The sequence below is a fragment of the Bombina bombina genome, chromosome 4 (assembly GCF_027579735.1).
Source record: "Bombina bombina isolate aBomBom1 chromosome 4, aBomBom1.pri, whole genome shotgun sequence".
NCBI classification, from domain to species: domain Eukaryota; kingdom Metazoa; phylum Chordata; class Amphibia; order Anura; family Bombinatoridae; genus Bombina; species Bombina bombina.
Window position 1 is genome coordinate 532,221,816 of NC_069502.1, and position 18,606 is coordinate 532,240,421.

An 18,606-nucleotide genomic window follows, 5' to 3' on the forward strand; every position below is an offset into this window, starting at 1 on the left:
GATGAAGCCGTGGACTGGATACACCAAGTAAGAGAAATATATATGTTACAACATAATTAAATTATGCAATGTTTTAATAAATATCCAAATATATAATATATATCTTGCTCAGCTTGATTTCACTAATTTGTGAGAAGATATAGTAATATCTAGAACATATGTGTAAGCAACAACAGAGATTAGAGAGAGTAAGTATAGAAATAAGATGTATAGTATAGTATGGTAATTATATAGTCTATACCTAAGCTTGGATGGAATAGAAATGCCATTATAAGTAGAGAATAGTGAGTCCTTTGAACTAAAAACATAATTTATGCTTACCTGATAAATTTATTTCTCTTGTAGTGTATCCAGTCCACGGATCATCCATTACTTATGGGATATATTCTCCTTCCCAACAGGAAGTTGCAAGAGGATCACCCACAGCAGAGCTGCTATATAGCTCCTCCCCTCACTGTCATATCCAGTCATTCGACCGAAACAAGACGAGAAAGGAGAAACCATTGGGTGCAGTGGTGACTGTAGTTTAATTTAAATTTAGACCTGCCTTAAAAGGACAGGGCGGGCCGTAGACTGGATACACTACAAGAGAAATAAATTTATCAGGTAAGCATAAATTATGTTTTCTCTTGTTAAGTGTATCCAGTCCACGGATCATCCATTACATATGGGATACCAATACCAAAGCTAAAGTACACGGATGATGGGAGGGACAAGGCAGGATTAAACGGAGGGAACCACTGCCTGAAGAACCTTTCTCCCAAAAACAGCCTCCGAAGAAGCAAAAGTATCAAATTTGTAAAATTTTGAAAAGGTGTGAAGCGAAGACCAAGTCGCAGCCTTGCTAATCTGTTCAACAGACGCCTCATTTTTAAAGGACCAGGTGGAAGCCACAGCTCTAGTAGAACGAGCTGTAATCTTTTCAGGGGACTGCTGTCCAGCAGTCTCATAGGCTAAGCGAATTATGCTCCAAAGCCAAAAGGAAAGAGAGGTTGCCGAAGCTTTTTGACCTCTCCTCTGTCCAGAGTAAACGACAAACAGGGAAGATGTTTGGCGAAAATCTTTTGTAGCTTGTAAGTAAAACTTCAAGGCACGGACTACGTCCAGATTATGTAAAAGACGTTCCTTCTTTGAAGAAGGATTAGGACACAATGATGGAACAACAATCTCTTGATTGATATTCTTATTAGAAACCACCTTAGGTAAAAACCCAGGTTTGGTACGCAGAACTACCTTATCTGCATGAAAAATCAGATAAGGAGAATCACATTGTAAGGCAGATAGCTCAGAGACTCTTCGAGCCGAGGAAATAGCCATTAAAAACAGAACTTTCCAAGATAAAATTTTAATATCAATGGAATGAAGGGGTTCAAACGGAACTCCCTGAAGAACTTTAAGAACCAAGTTTAAGCTCCACGGGGGAGCAACAGTTTTAAACACAGGCTTAATTCTAACCAAAGCCTGACAAAATGCCTGGACGTCTGGAACCTCTGCCAGACGCTTGTGCAAAAGAATAGACAGAGCAGAAATATGTCCTTTTAAAGAACTAGCTGATAATCCTTTGTCCAAACCCTCTTGGAGAAAGGACAATATCCTAGGAATCCTAACCTTACTCCATGAGTAATTCTTGGATTCACACCAATAAACGTATTTACGCCATATCTTATGGTAGATTTTCCTGGTGACAGGCTTTCGTGCCTGTATTAAGGTATCAATGACTGACTCGGAGAAGCCACGCCTTGATAGAATCAAGCGTTCAATCTCCATGCAGTCAGTCTCAGAGAAATTAGATTTGGATGATTGAAGGGACCTTGTATTAGAAGGTCCTGCCTCAGAGGCAGAGTCCATGGTGGAAAGGATGACATGTCCACTAGGTCTGCATACCAGGTCCTGCGTGGCCACACAGGCGCTATCAGAATCACTGATGCTCTCTCCTGCTTGATTTTGGCAATCAGTCGAGGGAGCAGAGGAAACGGTGGAAACACATAAGCCAGGTTGAAAAACCAAGGAGCTACTAGAGCATCTATCAGCGTCGCTCCCGGGTCCCTGGACCTGGATCCGTAACAAGGAAGCTTGGCGTTCTGGCGAGATGCCATGAGATCCAGTTCTGGTTTGCCCCAACGATTGATCAGTTGAGCAAATACCAACGGATGGAGTTCCCACTCCCCCGGATGAAAAGTCTGACGACTTAGAAAATCCGCCTCCCAATTCTCTACGCCTGGGATGTGGATCGCTGACAGGTGGCAAGAGTGAGACTCTGCCCAGCGAATTATCTTTGAGACTTCTAACATCGCTAGGGAACTCCTGGTTCCCCCTTGATGGTTGATGTAAGCCACAGTCGTGATGTTGTCCGACTGAAATCTGATGAACCTCAGGGTTGCTAACTGAGGCCAAGCCAGAAGAGCATTGAATATTGCTCTTAACTCCAGAATATTGATTGGGAGGAGTCTCTCCTCCTAAGTCCACGATCCCTGAGCCTTCAGGGAGTTCCAGACTGCGCCCCAACCTAGAAGGCTGGCATCTGTTGTTACAATCGTCCAATCTGGCCTGCGAAAGGTCATACCCTTGGACAGATGGACCCGAGATAACCACCAGAGAAGAGAATCTCTGGTCTCTTGATCCAGATTTAGTAGAGGGGACAAATCTGAGTAATCCCCATTCCACTGACTTAGCATGCATAATTGCAGCGGTCTGAAATGCAGGCACGCAAATGGCACTATGTCCATTGCCGCTACCATTAAGCCGATTACTTCCATGCACTGAGCCACTGACGGACGTGGGATGGAATGAAGGACACGGCAAGCATTTAGAAGTTTTGATAACCTGGACTCCGTCAGGTATATTTTCATCTCTATAGAATCTATAAGAGTCCCTAGGAATGAGACTCTTGTGAGTGGAGATAGAGAACTCTTTTCCACGTTCACTTTCCACCCGTGCGACCTCAGAAATGCCAGAACTATCTCTGTATGAGCCTTGGCAATTTGAAAGCTTGACGCCTGTATCAGGATGTCGTCTAGATACGGAGCCACCGCTATGCCTCGCGGTCTTAGAACCGCCAGAAGTGAGCCCAGAACCTTTGTAAAAATTCTCGGGGCTGTGGCCAACCCGAAGGGAAGAGCTATAAATTGGTAATGCCTGTCTAGAAAGGCAAACCTTAGGAACCGATAATGATCTTTGTGAATCGGTATGTGAAGGTAGGCATCCTTTAAGTCCACTGTGGTCATGTACTGACCCTCTTGGATCATGGGTAGGATGGTCCAAATAGTTTCCATTTTGAATGATGGAACTCTGAGGAATTTGTTTAAGATCTTTAGATCCAAAATTGGTCTGAAGGTTCCCTCTTTCTTGGGAACCACAAACAGATTTGAATAAAACCCCTGTCCCGTCCGCGGAACTGGATGGATCACTCCCATTACTAGGAGGTCTTGCACACAGCTTAGGAATGCCTCTTTCTTTATCTGATTTGCTGATAACCTTGAAAGATGAAATCTCCCTTGTGGAGGAGAAGCTTTGAAGTCCAGAAGATATCCCTGATATATGATCTCCAACGCCCAGGGATCCTGAAAATCTCTTGCCCACGTCTGGGCGAAGAGAGAAAGTCTGCCCCCCACTAAATCCGTTTCCGGATAGGGGGCCGTCCCTTCATGCTGTCTTGGGGGCAGCAGCAGGCTTTCTGGCCTGCTTGCCCTTGTTCCAGGACTGGTTAGGTTTCCAGGCCTGTCTGGAATGAGCAACAGTTCCCTCTTGTTTTGAAGCGGAGGAAGTTGATGCTGCTCCTGCCTTGAAATTTCGAAAGGCACGAAAATTAGACTGTTTGGCCTTTGATTTGGCCCTGTCCTGAGGAAGGGTTTGACCCTTGCCTCTAGTAATGTCAGCAATAATTTCCTTCAATAATAAGGTCTGCCCTTTGAAAGGAATGTTGAGTAACCTTTGAAGTCACGTCAGCTGACCAGGATTTAAGCCATAGCGCCCTGCGCGCCTGGATGGCAAATCCGGAATTCTTAGCCGTTAGTTTAGTCAAATGAACAATGGCATCAGAAACAAATGAGTTAGCTAGCTTAAGCGTTCTAAGCTTGTCCATAATTTCCTCCAATGGAGCTGTACGGATGGTCTCTTCTAAGGCCTCAAACCAGAATGCCGCCGCAGCAGTGACAGGCGCAATGCATGCAAGGGGCTGTAGAATAAAACCTTGTTGAATAAACATTTTCTTAAGGTAACCCTCTAATTTTTTATCCATTGGATCTGAAAAAGCACAACTGTCCTCAACCGGGATAGTGGTACGCTTTGCTAAAGTAGAAACTGCTCCCTCCACCTTAGGGACCGTCTGCCATAAGTCCCGTGTAGTGGCGTCTATTGGAAACATTTTTCTAAATATAGGAGGTGGGGAAAAGGGCACACCGGGTCTATCCCACTCCTTGCTAATAATTTCTGTAAGCCTTTTAGGTATAGGAAAAACGTCAGTACACACCGGCACCGCATAGTATCTATCCAGCCTACACAATTTCTCTGGAATTGCAACTGTGTTACAGTCATTCAGAGCAGCTAATACCTCCCCAAGAATACACGGAGGTTCTCAAGCTTTAAATTTAAAATTAGAAATATCTGAATCAGGTTTTCCCGCGTCAGAGATGTCACCCACAGACTGAAGCTCTCCGTCCTCACGTTCTGCATACTGTGACGCAGTATCAGACATGGCTCTTACAGCATTTGCGCGCTCTGTATCTCTCCTAACCCCAGAGCTATCGCGCTTGCCTCTTAATTCAGGCAATCTAGATAATACATCTGACAGGGTATTATTCATGATTGCAGCCATGTCCTGCAAGGTAATCGCTATGGGCGTCCCTGATGTACTTGGCGCCATATTAGCGTGCGTCCCTTGAGCGGGAGGCGAAGGGTCTGACACGTGGCGAGAATTAGTCAGCATAACTTCCCCCTCGACAGAACCCTCTGGTGATAATTCTTTTATAGATAAAGACTGATCTTCACTGTTTAAGGTGAAATCAATACATTTAGTACACATTCTCCTATGGGGCTCCACCATGGCTTTCAAACATAATGAACAAGTAGGTTCCTCTGTATCAGACATGTTTAAACAGACTAGCAATGAAACTAGCAAGCTTGGAAAACACTTAAAACAAGTTTACAAGCAATATAAAAAATGTTACTGTGCCTTTAAGAAGCACAAATTTTGTCAAAATTTGAAAGAACAGTGAAAAAAGGCAGTTACACTAACGAAATTTTTACAGTGTATGTAACAAGTATATATATTGTAAATACATGAAAGCATGAAAAATCCTTTTTTTCAATGTTAATAATTTGTTTTACTGTGTATATACTGTAAATATTTTATATTCCAATGTTCTGCACAGAGGGGAAAATGTTATATGCATTTTAAATAGATATTTCTATATAGATATCTGTATATAACTATACCTATATATACAAAAAATACACATATCTATATATATGTATATACATACATACAAAATAACATAATTTATGCTTACCTGATAAATTCCTTTCTCCTGTAGTGTAGTCAGTCCACGGGTCATCATTATTTATGGGATATTAACTCCTCCCCAACAGGAAGTGCAAGAGGATCACCCAAGCAGAGCTGCTATATAGCTCCTCCCCTCTACGTCACACCCAGTCATTCGACCAGGAACCAAACGAGAAAGGAGAAACTATAGGGTGCAGTGGTGACTGGAGTATAATTAAAAAATTTAGACCTGCCTTAAAAAACAGGGCGGGCCGTGGACTGACTACACTACAGGAGAAAGGAATTTATCAGGTAAGCATAAATTATGTTTTCTCCTGTTAAGTGTAGTCAGTCCACGGGTCATCATTACTTATGGGATACCAATACCAAAGCTAAGTACACGGATGACGGGAGGGACAGGCAGGATCTCTATATGGAAGGAACCACTGCCTGAAGAACCTTTCTCCCAAAAACAGCCTCCGAAGAAGCAAAAGTGTCAAATTTGTAAAATTTGGAAAAAGTATGAAGAGAAGACCAAGTTGCAGCCTTGCAAATCTGTTCAACAGAGGCCTCGTTCTTAAAGGCCCAAGTGGAAGCCACAGCTCTAGTAGAATGAGCTGTAATCCTTTCAGGAGGTTGCTGACCAGCAGTCTCATAGGCTAAACGTATGATGCTACGAAGCCAAAAGGATAGAGAGGTAGCAGATGCTTTTTGACCTCTCCTCTGTCCAGAATAAACGACAAACAGGGAAGAAGTTTGTCGAAAATCTTTAGTTGCCTGTAAATAAAATTTCAGGGCACGGACTACATCTAGATTGTGCAGAAGTCGTTCCTTCTTTGAAGAAGGGTTAGGACACAATGAAGGAACAACAATCTCTTGATTGATATTCTTGTTAGTGACTACCTTAGGTAAGAACCCAGGTTTAGTACGCAGAACTACCTTGTCTGAATGAAAAATCAGATAAGGAGAATCACAATGTAAGGCCGATAACTCAGAGACTCTACGAGCCGAGGAAATAGCCATTAAAAACAGAACTTTCCAAGATAACAGCTTGATATCAATGGAGTGAAGGGGTTCAAACGGAACACCCTGTAAAACGTTAAGAACTAAGTTTAAGCTCCACGGCGGAGCAACAGATTTAAACACAGGCTTAATCCTGGCCAAAGCCTGACAAAAAGCCTGAACGTCTGGAACTTCTGACAGACGCTTGTGTAAAAGGATGGACAGAGCTGAGATCTGTCCCTTTAACGAACTAGCAGATAAACCCTTTTCTAAACCTTCTTGAAGAAAAAACAATATCCTAGGAATCCTAACCTTACTCCATGAGTAACCCTTGGATTCGCACCAGTGTAAATATTTACGCCATATCTTATGGTAAATTTTCCTGGTAACAGGTTTCCTAGCCTGTATTAAGGTATAAATTACTGGCTCTGAAAATCCACGCTTTGATAAAATCAAGCGTTCAATTTCCATGCAGTCAGCTTCAGAGAAATTAGGTTTTGATGTTTGAAAGGACCCTGAATTAGAAGGTCCTGTCTCAGAGGCAGAGACCAAGGTGGACAGGATGACATGTCCACTAGATCTGCATACCAGGTCCTGTGTGGCCACGCAGGTGCTATTAGAATCACTGATGCTTTCTCCTGTTTGATCCTTGCAATCAAACGAGGAAGCATCGGGAATGGTGGAAACACATAAGCCATCCTGAAGGTCCAAGGTGCTGTCAAGGCATCTATCAGGACCGCTCCCGGGTCCCTGGACCTGGACCCGTAATGAGGAAGCTTGGCGTTCTGGCGAGACGCCATGAGATCCATATCTGGTTTTCCCCAACGTCGAAGTATTTGGGCAAAGACCTCCGGATGAAGTTCCCACTCCCCCGGATGAAAAGTCTGGCGACTTAGGAAATCCGCCTCCCAGTTGTCCACTCCTGGGATGTGGATCGCTGACAGGTGGCAAGAGTGAGACTCTGCCCAGCGAATTATCTTTGAGACTTCCATCATCGCTAGGGAACTTCTTGTCCCTCCCTGATGGTTGATGTAAGCCACAGTCGTGATGTTGTCCGACTGAAACCTGATGAACCTCAGAGTTGCTAACTGAGGCCAAGCCAGGAGGGCATTGAGAACTGCTCTCAATTCCAGAATGTTTATTGGAAGGAGACTCTCCTCTTGAGTCCACGATCCCTGAGCCTTCAGGGAATTCCAGACAGCGCCCCAACCTAGTAGGCTGGCGTCTGTTGTTACAATTGTCCAGTCTGGCCTGCTGAAGGGCATCCCCCTGGACAGATGTGGCCGAGAAAGCCACCATAGAAGAGAATCTCTGGTCTCTTGATCCAGATTCAGCGTAGGGGACAAATCTGAGTAATCCCCATTCCACTGACTTAGCATGCACAATTGCAGCGGTCTGAGATGCAGTCGTGCAAAAGGAACTATGTCCATTGCCGCTACCATTAAGCCGATTACCTCCATGAATTGAGCCACTGACGGGTGTCGAATGGAATGAAGGACACGGCAAGCATTTAGAAGCTTTGTTAATCTGTCCTCTGTCAGGTAAATTTTCATTTCTACTGAATCTATAAGAGTCCCCAAGAAGGGAACTCTTGTGAGTGGTAAGAGAGAACTCTTCTCCTCGTTCACTTTCCACCCATGCGACCTTAGAAATGCCAGTACTAACTCTGTATGAGACTTGGCAGTTTGGAAGCTTGACGCTTGTATCAGAATGTCGTCTAGGTACGGAGCTACCGAAATTCCTCGCGGTCTTAGTACCGCCAGAAGAGAGCCCAGAACCTTTGTAAAGATTCTTGGAGCCGTAGCCAACCCGAAGGGAAGAGCTACAAACTGGTAATGCCTGTCTAGGAAGGCAAACCTTAGATACCGGTAATGTTCTCTGTGAATCGGTATGTGAAGGTAAGCATCCTTTAAATCCACTGTGGTCATGTACTGACCTCTTTGGATCATGGGTAAGATTGTCCGAATAGTTTCCATCTTGAATGATGGAACTCTTAGGAATTTGTTTAGGATCTTTAAATCCAATATTGGTCTGAAGGTTCCCTCTTTTTTGGGAACCACAAACAGATTTGAGTAAAACCCTTGTCCGTGTTCCGACCGCGGAACAGGGTGGATCACTCCCATTAGTAAAAGGTCTTGTACACAGCAAAGAAACGCCTCTTTCTTTATCTGGTTTGTTGAAAACCTTGAAAGGTGAAATCTCCCTTGTGGAGGAGAAGCTTTGAAGTCCAGAAGATATCCCTGAGATATGATCTCCAACGCCCAGGGATCCTGGACATCTCTTGCCCAAGCCTGGGCGAAGAGAGAGAGTCTGCCCCCCACTAGATCCGTTACCGGATCGGGGGCCCTCCCTTCATGCTGTCTTAGGGGCAGCAGCAGGTTTTCTGGCCTGCTTGCCCTTGTTCCAGGTCTGGTTAGGTTTCCAGCCTTGTCTGTAGCGAGCAACAGCTCCTTCCTGTTTTGGAGCAGAGGAAGTTGATGCTGCTCCTGCCTTGAAGTTACGAAAGGCACGAAAATTAGACTGTCTAGCCCTAGGTTTGGCTCTGTCCTGAGGCAGGGCATGGCCTTTACCTCCCGTAATATCAGCGATAATTTCTTTCAAACCGGGCCTGAATAAAGTCTGCCCCTTGAAAGGTATGTTAAGTAATTTCGATTTAGAAGTTAAATCAGCTGACCAGGATTTTAGCCACAGCGCTCTGCGTGCCTGAATGGCGAATCCGGAATTCTTAGCCGTGAGTTTAGTTAAGTGTACTACGGCATCGGAAATAAATGAATTAGCTAGCTTAAGGGTTTTAAGCTTAAGTGAAATCTCATCTAATGTCGCTGAGTCAAGGGTGTCTTCCAGAGACTCAAACCAAAATGCAGCCGCAGCCGTGACAGGCGCAATGCATGCAAGGGGTTGTAATATAAAACCTTGTTGAACAAACATTTTCTTAAGGTAACCCTCTAACTTTTTATCCATTGGATCAGAAAAAGCACAGCTATCCTCCACCGGGATAGTGGTACGCTTAGCTAAGGTAGAAACTGCTCCCTCCACCTTAACGACCGTTTGCCATAAGTCCCGTGTGGTGGTGTCTATTGGAAACATTTTTCTGAATATAGGAGGGGGTGAGAAAGGCACACCGGGTCTGTCCCACTCCTTAGAAATAATTTCAGTAAGTCTCTTAGGTATAGGAAAAACGTCAGTACTCGTCGGTACCGCAAAATATTTATCCAACCTACACATTTTCTCTGGGATTGCAACTGTGTTACAATCATTCAGAGCTGCTAACACCTCCCCTAGTAACACACGGAGGTTTTCCAGCTTAAACTTAAAATTTGAAATGTCTGAATCCAATTTATTTGGATCAGATCCGTCACCCGCAGAATGAAGCTCTCCGTCCTCATGCTCAGCATATTGTGACGCAGTATCAGACATGGCCCTAGCATTATCAGTATACTCTGTTCTCATCCCAGAGTGATCTCGTTTACCTCTAAGTTCTGGCAATTTAGACAAAACTTCAGTCATAACGTTAGCCATGTCTTGTAAAGTGATTTGTAATGGCCGCCCTGATGTACTTGGCGTTACAATATCACGCACCTCCTGCGCGGGAGATGCAGGTACTGACACGTGAGGCAAGTTAGTCGGCATAACTTCCCCCTCGTTGTCTGGTGAATGTTGCTTAACATGTACAGATTGACTTTTATTTAAAGTAGCATCAATGCAATTAGTACATAAATTTCTATTGGGCTCCACCTCGGCTTTTGAACATATTGCACAGAGAGTTTCCTCTGAGTCAGACATGTTTAAACACACTAGCAATTAGACTAGCAAGCTTGGAAATACTTTTCAACTAAATTTACAAGCAATATGTAAAAAAACGTTACTGTGCCTTTAAGAAGCACACAAAAAACTATCACAGTTGAATAACAATGAACCGGATTAGTTATATATATGAAAATTAGCAAAGGATTGCACACATTAGCAATGGATGATTAACCCTTAATATCAGAAAAAAACGTATAACAATTGACAATATAAACGTTTTTATCACAGTCAAGCACAGTCTCACAGGTCTGCTGTGAGTGATTACCTCCCTTAAAACTAGTTTTGAAGACCCCTGAGCTCTGTGGAGACGTCCTGGATCATGCAGGGAGAAAAAGACAGACTGTGACTGAATTTCTGATGCGTAGTAAAAGCGCCAAAATAGGCCCCTCCCACTCACACTACAACAGTGAGGGGAGCTCAGTAAACTGTTTTAATTTAAAACAACGACAGCCAAGTGGAAATTAAAGCCCAAAGCAATTTTCACCAAGTACCTCAGAGAATTAAACGATTTAACATGCCAGCAAACGTTTAAAATCAATATATATGAAATGACTTTAAAAAGCCTGTTGCTAGTTGCTCCCACTGCAAGTTAGGCTAAAAAATATATGCATACAGTATTTTCCCAGTGAAGTGCCATTCCCCAGAAATACTTAAGTGTTAACATATATACATGTCAGCCTGATACCAGTTGCTACTACTGCATTTAAGGCTGTACTTACATTATATCGGTATTAGCAGTATTTTCAAAGTCAATTCCATTCCTTAGAAAATAATATACTGCAACATACCTCTTTGCAGGTGAACCTGCCCGCTGTCCCCTGATCTGAAGTTACCTTACTCCTCAGAATGGCCGAGAACAGCAAACGGATCTTAGTTACGTCCGCTAAGATCATATACAAAAACTCAGGTAGATTCTTCTTCAAATTCTGCCTGAGAAGGAAACAACACACTCCGGTGTCGTTTAAAATAACAAACTTTTGATTGAAGATATAAAAAACTAAGTTAAATCACCACAGTCCTCTCACACATCCTATCTATTAGTTGGGTGCAAGAGAATGACTGGGTGTGACGTAGAGGGGAGGAGCTATATAGCAGCTCTGCTTGGGTGATCCTCTTGCACTTCCTGTTGGGGAGGAGTTAATATCCCATAAGTAATGATGACCCGTGGACTGACTACACTTAACAGGAGATATATATATATATATATATATATATATATATATATATATATAAATAAAAGTTATATGTGAAGAACATTGGAATGTAAAATATTCATAACTAACATCAGGCTAGCTCTATAGGTTGAACGTGGTGTCCAGTTAATGCAAGAGTGATAAGTGTTATTTTTTTTTTTAGTTTGCTTGCTCCATTGAAGTATATGGGGTGAAGAAGTTAATGCGGTTGCCATATACAAAGTCCTGAAGTTAGTACGCGTCGGGTTTTCCTCGCTTGCAAACATTTTACATTCAACTTGTAATGCAAACGGCACCCATTAAAAGTTTACTTCTTAATCGTGCTCCACTTGTAATCTGGTACAATATCTTATGTAATTTAGGCAATGTTTACATAACATAACACAGCTAACCCAAAGGTAGTTTTATAAAATGTTTAATACTTTTGTATATATAATACCCTCCGATAGTTAAAGTACTATAATCAGAAAGATTATTGACCAGATTACGAGTTTTGCGTTAGAGGCTATGTGGTGCTAACAAGCAGTTTTTTCTCACTGCTCACTTACCTGCAGCACTGGTATTACGGGTTTTTACAAACCCGTTGTTAAAAGGCAAGAAGTGAGCGTTGAGCAAAATTTTGCTCCTTAACGCACTCCAATACCAGCGCTGCTTAAGTCAGCGGTGAGCTGGTTGTACGTGCTCGTGCACGATTTCCCCATAGGAATCAATGGGGAGAGCTGGCTGAGAAAAAGTCTAACACCTGCAAAAAAGCAGCGTAAAACTCAGTAATGCAGCCCCATTGATTCCTATGGGGAAATAAAATTTCCCCCAATGTCGCCGCAACCTACCTACACTTATTAACCACTAATCTGCTGCCCCCAACGTCGCCACCACTATAATAAACATATTAACCCCTAAACCGCCGCACACTCCCGCCTCGCAAACATTAGTTAAATATTAACCCCTAATCTGCCGTCCCTGACATCGCCACAACCTATCTACATTTATTAACCCCTAATATGCCGCCCCCAACGTTGCTGCCATTATACTAAATGTATTCACCCCTAAACCTAAGTCTAACCCTAACCCTAACACCCCCTAACTTAAATATAATTACAATAAATCTAACTAAAAATTCCTATCATTAACTAAATAATTCCTATTTAAAACTAAATACTTACCTATAAAATAAACCCTAAGAAAGCTACAATATAACTAATAGTTACATTGTAGCTAGCTTAGGGTTCATTTTTATTTTACAGGCAAGTTTGTATTTATTTTAACTAGGTAGAATAGTTATTAAATAGTTATTAACTATTTAATAACTACCTAGCTAAAATAAATACAAAAGTACCTGTAAAATAAAACCTAACCTAAGTTACCATAACACCTAACACTACACTACAATTAAATAAATTAACTAAATTAACAACAATTAAATAAATTAAATTAAATTAGCTAAAGTACAACCCCCCCCCCACACACTAAATTACAGAAACTAATAAACAAATTACAAGATATTTAAACTAATTACACCTAATCTAATAGCCCTATCAAAATAAAAAAAGCCTAAACTAAACTATCAATAGCCCTTAAAAGGGCCTTTTGCGGGGCATTGCCCCAAAGTAATCAGCTCTTTTACCTGTAAAAAAAACCAAACAATTAACCCCCCAACGGTAAAACCCACCACCCACACAACCAACCCCACAAATAAAATACTATCTAAAAAAACCTAAGCTCCCCATTGCCCTGAAAATGGCATTTGGATGGGCATTGCCCTTAAAAGGGCAGTTAGCTCTTTTGCGGCTCAAACCCTAATCTAAAAAATAAAACCCACCCAATACACCCTTAAAACAACCTAACACTAACCCCCTGAAGATCGACTTACTGTTCTGAAGACCGGACATCCATCCTCAAGGAAGCGGCAGAAGTCTTCATCCAACCGGGCAGAAGTCCTCAACAAAGCTGGGGGAAGTCTTCATCCAAGCCAGGCGAAGTGGTCCTCCAGACGGGCAGAAGTCTTCATCCAGACGGCATCTTCTATCTTCATCTATCCGACGTGGAGCAGCTCCATCTTCAAGACATCCGACACGGAGCATCCTCTTCAAACGAAGTCTTCTTACTGAATGACGGTTCCTTTAAGTGACGTCATCCAAGATGGCGTCCCTTAGATTCCGATTTGCTGATAGAATTCTATCAGCCAATCGGAATTAAGGTATACCAAATCCTACTGGCTGATGCAATCAGCCAATAGGATTGAGCTTGCATTCTATTGGCTGTTCCAATGATGAGTGCAGCCAATAGGATTTTTTCTACCTTAATTACGATTGGCTGATATAATTCTAGGTTTTTTATTTATTGGGGGGGGGGGGTTATTTTGATAGGGCTATTAGATTAGGTGTAATTAGTTTAAATATCTTGTAATTTGTTTATTATTTTCTTTAATTTAGTGTTTTTTGTGTACTTTAGCTAATTTAATTTATTTAATTGTTGTTAATTTATTTAATTATAGTGTAGCGTTAGGTGTTAGTGTAACTTAGGTTAGGTTTTATTTTACAGGTACTTTTGTATTTATTTTAGCTAGGTAGTTATTAAATAGTTAATACCTATTTAATAACTATTCTACATAGTTAAAATAAATACAAACTTGCCTGTAAAATAAAAATAAACCCTAAGCTAGCTACAATGTATAGGTAAGTATTTAGTTTTAAATAGAAATTATTTAGTTAATGATAGGAATTTTTAGTTAGATTTATTGTAATTATATTTAAGTTAGGGTGTGTTAGGGTTAGACTTAGGTTTAGGAGTTAATACATTTAGTATAGTGTCGGCGACATTGGGGGTGGCAGATTAGGGGTTAATAAATGTAGGTAGGTTGCGGCGATGTTAGGGACGGCAGATTAGGGGTTAATGATATTTAACTAATGTTTGAAAGGTGGGAGTGCGGTGGTTTAGGGGTTAATATGTTTATTATAGTGGCAGCGGCATTGGGGATGGCAGATTAGGGGTTAATAAGTGTAGGTAGGTGGCAGTGACATTTGGGGCAGCAGATTAGGGGTTAATAAATATAATGTAGGTGGTGGTGTTGTCCGGAGCGGCAGATTAGGGATTAAAAAAATTATTTTAGTATTTGCGATGCGGGAGGGCCTCGGTTTAGGGGTTAATAAGTAGTTTATGGGTGTTAGTGTATTTTTTAGCACTTTAGTTATGAGTTTTATGTTACGGTGTTGTACCATAAAACTCTTAACTACTGGCTTTTAAATGCGTTAGGACTCTTGACGGGGTAGGGTGTACCGTTCACTTTTTGGCCTCCCAGGACAGACTCGTAATATCAGCGCTATGGAAGTCCCATAGAAAAAAGACTTTACGAAGTTTACGTAAGTCATTTTGCGGTAAGGCCAAAGAAGTGTGCGGTGCCCCTAAACCTGCAAGACTTGATCAGGTGATCACTGTGGTGTAACAGAGAACACCTTTAAATAAAATAAAAATGCTTTTATTTTTGTACTGCACAATTGGGCCTAAAATCTACAGTATATTATAACCTCCAAAAGCCTGTATGGGCCCCTATAAAACACATGTCTACCCTTGATAACAATTTAGTAAGTTGAGCACAGTAAAAGCATATATATAAAATATTTACAGCTTTTGCTGCAGCTATCTCATATGCCATGAAATTTAAATATAATAATGGTATATTGTGAATCTGTTGGGCCATCTGGAAAAAAACAAAACAACTGTATATACTTTGTGTGGGTCTTTCACTTGAAATTTGATTTACAATAGGGTTTAAATGTAGGTAGCAAAAAAGGTTAAAGGGAAATGTTACTTACATGCTAAATCACTTGAACGTGGAGAAACAAGTGTACAAAGGGGAATAGAAAATATATCTCCATAGTAAGATAAAGAAACTTTAAAAATACAACTGGATTATTCAAAGAGCAATAATAATACAAGCTATCAAGTAGGGCTCAGTAAATACACAGCATATTTATTACACTTTATATTATACAGTAGTGCAAAAAAATAAACATTTTCTTTAGCAATCTGTGCGCTTTTAAAATGCTAAAGAAATTTTATAGAAATGGCCCCATATTGGAATCATTACTTACGTTTATAATTTCTGTAATAATTTATTCCATCCTTCATAAAATTGCCCTCTGTTCATAGTGCTGCTGCTGAATACAAAATATAAACAACTTTAACTAAGAAGATAAATTAACCATTGCAGTCCTCAATTAAAAAATATTGTGGGACATCATTTATTTTTAATTATACTTTATTCTTTTTCAACCTCTCTTATGAAAAGAAAAAAAAAACATCTCCCAGTGTTCTGCTTATTTATTATGCCCAATAAAGTGTGAAATGGCTTGCAAGGGATTCATTTTCCCCCCACCGGCTATGCTTATGTTCAGTGACACATAGCATACTGGCTGATTGACAACTGTGATGTTTTATCTGAACATGGCCCTCAGCAGCCTTGAAGGTATTAAATCACTTCACTCTCAGTTTTACCCAATTGATGAGACAACACAGGTCAAATTACTTCTTCAAAAATCCTACCAGGAAAGCTCTAGAGGCAAAATCCTGACGAATAGAGAATTGCCCTGCATATTTAATCATGATATTTTTATTTAGCTTTTGAGACAATTTGGAAACAAACTGTAGTTGTATGAAGTTAAAAATAATTTTATGCTGTGTATTATGGGGCCAAAACATTTTACAGCAATCTGGCAACAGGTCTCTATTCTTCTTGATTCGTCTCCGTTTAGCTTTATATAACAAATACAAGTTGACAGACTAATAAAAAGAGTAAACGGTCTCAATTGAGTGTGCCCACTGCAATCCTGAATGTTTGAATAACCATAAGGATGGGAAAACAGTCTCTTTTTTTTTATAAAATTCAACTCTAGACAAGGACCAAACCACAGTGAGGATAAAGAAAAGGGCCCTGTACTAGGATATCAGGGAAAGTGCTTTAACAGTGGTTTATTTTATTTTTAATTTTATATGGGGGTAATGATATAGGAGAGGATATAAGGTGGAGAGTTAGAGTTGATTTACCAGAGAGAAATTTGATTTGGGAGGGTACCATTGTGGAATGGTACTGTAGGGGGAATTAAGATGTAGAGTAGTAATGGAGAGAACGTGTGAGATAGATTAGATGTGAGTGGTTTAAAGGACCAGTCAATAGTAGAAAAAAGCTAACCCGAAATAAGAGTACCAGTGCATAGTAAAGTTAAAATACAACGTATCTGAAGCATGACATCCGCATAGTAAATGTAAACTTTTTAACAAAACTTACATATCATTGCCAGCGTTTTCAATTATGGAGCCGAATAACGACCACCCCTGCCCTGAGGAGGATGTGCCTCATTTGATGGACAAGATTTATTGGCGTACCAGAAGAGCGCTAATTAGCATATACTTTTTCTTTTGCGCATGCGTGTACACACCTCCCCCCTCCCCCGCTCGTGATTACGTCAGCCCCTGTGCAAGCTCCCGCATCACCAGCATAAAATGGATCAGTCTTGGAGAGTTCTGTTGCTCTGTGTAATTTAATAATAAGCAAATTGTCACCTACTGTTGTCTAATAAATTGGTGTAAATGTAACCGAACATTTTCAGCTTATAATTTTGTGGTTGTTTGGAACAAATAAATATATATTTGATTCATAGAGTTTGCCTTTAGTAAGAAATTATTACTTATGCTGCATAAGAACTTGGGAAGTGACCCAATTTGCTATTTTCAGGAATATAGAGTAATGAAGTGTTATCTATCATAGTCTGCTGGTGTAAGGTAATGAGTAAGGTGTAAGGAAGGTGTAAGGCAATGAGTAAGCTTTGCCAGTGAAATAAGCCTAACTGGAAGCAATTGTCTGGTTTTGCAGCCAGGACATCATTAATACGAAGTAATATACTTTAAATAAGAGACACTGTGCAGTGTCCATAGCTGGTGCAAGTAACATTTTCAAGTTCTTTTAGCGTGTAATGAATTAACCACTTGTATACCAAAGTGGGCTCTAACAAATCGATTACAAATTTACTGCAGCGCTGTCTAGCAATTAGCAGCTCTTCCACATTACTCGCACAATAACAGCATGCAGATGCTCTTCTGCTTATGTGGGCAGTGCACAATATTTTATGTGCACTGCTCCACCAAAGAAGCGCAGTCCGGTTGTGCCAGTGATGCCACGTGTGACGTCACCACTTCCGGTTGCACATGCGTAGAGGCAGAAAACTGCATATATATATATATTTATATATATATATATATATATATGCAGTTTTCATTTGGCAACCTCACCCACGTGACACAGGAGGACGGGGAAAGCTAAAAAAAATTCAAAACAATCGTTTTCAAAGATTAAAAGATGCAACTTACATAGGTACAGCTCTACATACATATTTTTAGATTGTGGACGCCTTCATTACGGTATCCTAGAGTGTTGACTGGTCCTTTAAGTGAATGCTGATTGTGTGTCATGGCAGATTTTGTTGCTATGTGGAGATCATGTTTGAGAGTCAGGTCATCAGTTATGCTATCTGATTAATTTTATTGCTATTGGGCTCAGTTTACCAGTTATGCTATCTGATTAGACTTTATTGCTCTTGGGCAGGGCCATAGTTAGGTTTTACTGCTATGGTTCAAGAATGTGGTTAGGTTTAATTTTGATAAGTAATATTTGTTGTTATTACTCAATAGAAGCCACAGCATTTGAGTATATGACCTTTTTTTACAGCCTTAGGGTGATGGCTTGGTAGCCAATATTGACAGAAACAGTTGGTACGCTGCATCCTATCTTAGCCAATAAGAGCAAGCATAAGATATTGCTGTGTGTCTAGACACAAAAACCAGATTACAACAGGTGGGCTTATGACAGACCAAGAGCAATTACCAGTTTTGATTGGTCGCGCTACCATTAGAAAGCCACATGATATTACAAGTACATGGTAAAGCATGTTAACCAGAAAAGGGATAGCGCCCCGGGCTTCGCTTCAGCTCAGCCTATACTTTTTAATGTATATCACAACTGTGCTAATTTGCGTTGGCATTACAAGTTGAAGGTTATAGTTTGCATTCGAGTGAAAGCCGAAACTGCACTAGAATATTTAGCACATCTTCAGACCTGAAGTAAACTGTAAG

At 40.9% G+C, this 18,606-nt stretch overlaps 1 long non-coding RNA gene across 1 annotated transcript in view; it reads right to left on the reverse strand.

Annotated features, from left to right (window-relative positions):
* Positions 1-16,808, reverse strand: part of LOC128655467 (uncharacterized) — a 93,684-nt gene extending 76,876 nt beyond the window's left edge. The window contains exons 1-2 of the long non-coding RNA XR_008401813.1: positions 16,766-16,808; positions 15,573-15,638 (exon numbers count right to left, since the gene is read on the reverse strand). This is a non-coding gene — a long non-coding RNA (uncharacterized LOC128655467). The remainder of the gene's footprint in view (positions 1-15,572; positions 15,639-16,765) is intronic.
* Positions 16,809-18,606: the final 1,798 nt, after the last annotated feature.